Genomic DNA, 6,632 nt, shown 5'->3' with positions numbered 1-6,632 from the left:
ATGTCAATTGTCAATCTACTTAAGGACCATTAGATGCAGACGGTAGGCTCTCAGTTTTCAAAATAAGAGTCCTCAACGCCCTCAACCAACTTCATTACAGTTTCCTTTTCGCACACGTATTGTACAGTCAACAACACAGCTGTGTATACAGACAAAGTGCCAAAAATATGTATACAGAACTTTATTACCTGTACATAAAGGTGTGTATACATATTTTTGGCACTTTGTCTGTATACACAGATGTGTTGTTGACTGTACGACGTTTTTCAGTAGTTACGTCAACCAATTGGAACCCTAGGCCACTCTACAACCAGGATGTCAAAATGACAAGCAGCAAGATATTTCTTACAATCTGATTTATAACGTCACTATGACCATAAATTAAATATAACAAGATCATACCATAATGCGACCGCCTACGAACGCGCTTACACTCCACCACACATAGATGGCGCCACAAAACAAATGTCTTGTAGCTTTCGAATATACTTGTAGATGGCGTTAAGTGTCACTTTTGACATAGATTTACGGCTCGGAATTGACACTTAATGCCAATCTAAAAATAATCGGTGGCAACAAGGCATTTTTTGTGGCGCCATCTATGTGTGGTGGAGTGTAAGCGCGTTCGTAGGCGATCGCATTTTAATGTATGGGATGGTATGATCTTGTTATATTTAATTTATGCTATGACATAGTTCTACAGTGCCCTAAGGTTCCAATTGGTTGACTTTACAGATAGGCCTCTGAAGTTGCGACCTCACAACAAATCAACCACTTTGCGCACAATTGCGAGCAAAGGCACAATCTGACATCTGTATATACCTGCTTACGGAAAACTAGGTTTTCACCTTCTCTTGCTTCCAGCCGCCGCCTATGCCGATAGTTCCCGGGTCGAACAACTCGCACTCCACAGTGGGCGTCTGTCCCCAAACGCAGGCCCCTGATACAACTTCTTGCTATGAAGAGAAACGTATCGAACCATCTTTAAAATACAAGAGTGACCGATTTAATATGCCTGTGTCCCACGTAATTTAGGTATCATTTTGTTTTTAAAGCTTTGAATCAGAGCTGCTTTACGCTTGAAACTTGCGCCAGCTCCTAAGTAATCGCTCCAGGCTGATTGATGAACTCCCCCCGACGCTGCCCAGTGATACATGAGCGTACACTATTACTCGAACAATTACGGATATCCTATCTATTGCACTTTATTCTGTAATTGTGCCTTGTTTCTTACTGTAATTACGAATTACAATTAACTCACAACTGTTTATAGGTGAAAAACTTAAGAAAGTCACCTGTTGTATGTGTGAGTGACGTGTTCGAATAGGCGTTTGTTTTGATTGTGTTACTAATTAGGGTTCCGTACCAAAAAGGTACAACAGGAACCCTTATGGTGCGACTCTGTCCGTCTGTCTGTCCGTCTGTCACATTCCTAAATATCTCGAGAACTACTAATGCTATCAACTTGAAATTTGGAATAGTTGTGAACATTGTAAACCTCTACAAATAGAAAGTATAATTTTTTTAAATATATTAATTTTAATTGTAGAAAATGGCCAAAATGAAGGGGGGCAAACTGTAAATTTCAAGTTACTAGGTCAAGTGGGGTATCGTTGGAAAGAGCTTAAATTGAACGTAAATAAACTATTTTTTATAATTTTTTTGTTGTGGAAAAAAACAGAATTTTGAAGGAAAATGTAAAAAAAAATACCGTCCCCCCCCCTTATCTCCGAAGTTTACCAACGAAAAATTATGAAAATTTTAGTAAACATTGGTTTTATGCTATATATTACAGGAAAAATATAATCGTGTTTGTATTGGGTTGGTAAGAAAGTAATGAGCGAATCATAACCAATATTGTAATTTTTATTTAATTTATTATTTTAATCATTTATCAAAAATATAACGGCCTTCGTTATCTACTACTTGTCTCCATCGTTCTGGTAAAAAATGAATAGCATCGGCGAAGAAGTTCTTAGGTTTAGCTTTAGATTCAAAAAACTCAGCTATGTACTGTCGTAGATGGGCTTGATCATCGAACTTTTTTTCATTCAAGGCATTGCTTAGCGATCTGAACAATGCGTAATCCGTAGGTGCCAAGTCTGGAGAGTACGGTGGATGAGGTATCACTTTCCAACCTAGCTCCAATAGCTTTAGCCGAGTCACTTTTGCAATGTGTGGGCGAGCATTGTCGTGTAAGAAAAAAACTTTAGCATGCTGTGGACGATTCTGACAGATTTTTTGGTTTAAATTTTCAAACTGATTACAGTATACTGATGCGGTAACAGTCATTCCACTTGGTAGGAGTTCCCAGTGAATAATACCATGAATATCCCACCAAACGGACAGCATAACTTTTTTCGGGTGAGGCTCTGTTTTTCGTGCCTCTATTCCTTTTTCGTTTGGAGCTGGCCACTGACGTTTGCGTGTGTGATTTATATATAAGACCCATTTTCCATCTCCAGTGATAAGATGGTCCAACCAGTTGAATGTACGGCGAAAAGACAGAAGTTGTATTCAGATATCGGCACGGCGGTTTAGTTGATCTCTATCAAGTTCGTGCGGTATCCAAACACTGTATTTGTAGTTTTTTCCCAACTCGTGTAAATGTGTTTCTATGGTGACATGAGAGCAGCCTAACTCGGTAGCAAGAGTACGACTCGTTAGCCTTGGATCTCCTTCAATTAAGGTTTTTAATTTGGCTACATCAATCTTCACCGGTCGACCAGACATAGGTTGATCTGATAATGAAAAGTCGCCACTACGAAACCGCTGGAACCATCGTTTCGCCGTGGCCTCAGACACAACTTCAGGAGCAACACGCTGACATATATTACGCACTGCTTCGGCGGCTGAATGGCCAGACTGAAATTCATATAGTAAGCAATGCCTTACATGCACTTTTAATTCGTCCATTTTCTTTCTTATATTAGCTCGGCGACAGCTAGTGAATGACTGACGAGAAACTGTGCGACTCGCCCTTTATATACTTTCGACCATAGAAGATTCTAGAACTCTCTCAATAATTTTATGTGGAATTCAATCGATCGCTCATTACTTTCTTACCAACCCAATATTTTGAATACTTTTTTTTTAATTCACAAAAAACTTTTCAGATTTTTACTTTCAATTTACCCACCCTTGCGGATGTATATCGTACTTAAAATTAATACGAGATGTTACGTAAGCCATCTTCTGTCCAATAAAGTAAAAACTGTTTAAATCGGTTAACATTATAAAGAATTATCCCTGAAAAACTAGGTCGCGCAAATTAGTTAGCAAATTGACCGGGAGATGGCGCTATACACTATAATACTCATTAGTGCCTATACTTTTGTCTTCTAGTCAAGAGTTATATGAAAATATGAGATTATTTTTACTAGGTAGTTTGAAAGAAAGTTTGTACGGAACCCTCGGTGGGCGAGTCCGACTCGCACTTGGCCGGTTTTTTTTAAATATGTGTTCTCTATTCAAACACGTCACTCACACATACAACACTGGTGACTTTCTTAAGTTTTTCACCTTATACATACATACAATCACGCCTGTATCCCATAAAGGGGTAGGCAGAGCACATGAAACTACTAAAGCTTCAGTGCCACTCTTGGCAAATAAGGGGTTGAAAGAAAACGAAACTGTGACTTTGCAGTGACAGGTTGCCAGCCTCTCGCCTACGCCACAATTTAACCCGATCCCACAGTCGCCTTCTACGACACCCACGGGAAGAAAGGGGGTGGTGAAATTCTTAACCCGTCACCACACAGGCAACCACCTTTATATACATTGATTGAAAATTTAGGCAGAGCTCTGCCAACAATTACTAATTTTAAAGTCCAGTGACACCTCTTTGCCCTCAATCCTCACTAAATATCCCTTTTTGTGAGCCCATCTTGTGTGGTTGAATTATCGTCTTTTACGATTCTCGTTTTTTTTTTTAATCCCCGACGCAAAGACGTGTGTGAAAAAAACCCCGACCGCGACAGTAGTGGACCGATTTTCATGAAACATGGCTAAGAACACTCCCGACTAATTCAGCTTTCAAACAAAAAGAAACTAAATCTAAATCGGTGCATCAGGTCAGCGCCGGCCCGCGCACTCGATCAGGGTAGAGCGAGATACTGTTTTGGCGCCCCCTTGTTTAATTTTTTTTGGGGTCCGAAGCCAAAACGCCATCCTTATAGATTCTCTGTGTCCGTCTGACACCTCACAACCATTTGGCTAAGTATTTAACTAAAATATATCACATGTATTCGTAGTAGATGGAAGTAGTAAACGCGAGCGAAGCGAGCGCGAAATTTTTTTCCTATTATTAATGGGGGCGGAGGAGGGGGGATCTATATAAGCCCTTATCTTGCATAGGCAAAACGTATGCGAGGTTAAAGCTTTTCTGCGCTGCGTATTTATTGAGGTGTTCACTAGAACAAGAATAAATGACTGTGATGAAACAAAAGAGGTCAAAGACCAAGCTCTGGCAGACCAAGAACAGTAGGATTTGAGCTTCAGTTCAGGGCCAAGGCAAGGCATGGGAAAGAAAAGCAATGCCCAGATCTTTGACTTTAAGAGGAACTCCGCTTTGGATTGTGGATAAACACTAAGCGTTGGGATAGCGCCGTAACTTTGAGTTTGTAGTTCAGCCTCACAAGTCTCGCAACAATGTGGTTCGTCTAGAGCTAGAAACATCTTTCACGGCGCCCTAGCAACAGCTCCCACCTTATGAATGCTGTACATGGTGCTACTTTTCAGATAATCTGCATCACAATCACAAATCTAGATTTTCAATAGCTGAATAAAATTAATTTCCGGCTCCTTTCGCCATTCTGGGCTATTTGTGCGCCCACGCAATGACGATTTTGGCGCCCCCTTACCATTCGGCGCCTAGAGCGGCCGCTCCACTCGCTCTACCCTTAATCCGGCCCTGCATCAGGTTGGGAGCTACGATGCCACCGACAGACACACACACAAACAGACAGACAGACAAGCACGTCAAACTTATAACACCTCGTCGTTTTTGCGTCGGGGGTTAAAAAGGTGTGGTATTCAAAATTGATGATAATTAGCCAAAAAACTAAACGGTCCGAAACAGATTATTTCATTGTTATTCAGATTCTCAAATTACGTTACGATTGATTAAGTTTTGAAGGAGTAAACAGTCGAGAGCGGAACCTCGATTTTAAAAATATATTCGCAATATCTTTTAACTGGGTTGTTCTTAATGGCCATTTTTAGCTAAATCTAGTTAATAACACTATTAATTAATAAGAATTTCTTCCCAGTTGAGTTTTTCAGGTGATTATTTACTTAGATCGTACGACTATCGCACTCACGTTGTCGGGTGAAAAACTATTTGATTCCTAGCCAACAATATAGATGGCGCTATGAACTAACATTCAAACTCTTACGCTAGATGGCTCCTCAAAGGCGATTAACGCCAGGAAAATATTCGTAGGTACAGTATGCCAATATTTTTGAACAATATTATAAATAGGAAACTTTATTTATACTGTTTCTGCAGAGTCATAAATAATAGTTCTGATGATACCTGTGTGATGTGGTTATGTATGAAAGCGGACTAATCGCGAATGAATTTATAATTCATCCCGACGACGTTTCAATTGTTGTAAGGGCCCGTGGGGATGTAAGTATTATAAATTAACTAGCTTTTACCCGCGGCTTCGCCCGCGTTAGAAAGAGACAAAAAGTAGCCTATATCACTCTCCATCCCTTCAACTATCTCCACTTAAAAAATCACGTCAATTCGTCGCTCCGTTTAGCCGTGAAAGACGGACAAACAAACAGACACACACACTTTCCCATTCATAATATTAGTATGGATTATGAGCGATATAAATCCGTTCTCAAGTTTCAAGTTTTATTTCATGAGTAGGTACTTAATATATAACTATTGTGCTAACCGAAGAAGCTATATATCCACAATATATTGTATTTTTTTGCGAAAATATATATTATGTGACTACTATCTTGTAATTATTTATTTATTTAATATTTATTGCACTAAAGAAAAATCTTCCAGTACAAAAAGGCGGACTTAATGCTTTAAGGCATTCTCTACCAGTCAACCTCAAGGCTAAGCAGAGAGACTGCCGCTCTGCTGTGCTGCTGAGAATTATGTGCCTCATCAAAAAGAAAACCATTAAGTATCAGAGCTATGAGTAGGACGTCGGCATTTCGCATTCAGCCCTCTCCCTCCGGCGCATGATAAATTAACCATATTATTGACTGCGAGACGGCGTGGAAATTAAATTACTCAAACGTTACAATTTAGGTACTATTCATTTATTGAAGTTTGTACGTAAATTGTACAATTTGTCTTCTGCTGTTAAACAAAATATGTATACAGTTATAATACGCTAGTTAGGTACCTACCCTATAACTATGTAGGTACCAAATAAAAATTTTGGTTTTCTGAGTGCAGGGAACTCCTAGTTGCTGGTTTAGTTTAGATCTGCCAAAAAACTCATAAGGAATTCATGTAGGAGGAAGATAAGTGGTAAGGGCACAGAATAAATAATAGTACAAGTACAGAAGGCCCACTGCTTTGATGTTCACGAAATGCCGCCTTTTAAATGCCTACAAAATTCTAACAAAGAAACGAGCCGCACGTGCGCAGCTTC

Source organism: Leguminivora glycinivorella, chromosome 16 (genome assembly GCF_023078275.1).
Source record: "Leguminivora glycinivorella isolate SPB_JAAS2020 chromosome 16, LegGlyc_1.1, whole genome shotgun sequence".
Classification (NCBI taxonomy): domain Eukaryota; kingdom Metazoa; phylum Arthropoda; class Insecta; order Lepidoptera; family Tortricidae; genus Leguminivora; species Leguminivora glycinivorella.
Note: the sequence above shows the minus strand (reverse complement) of the source record.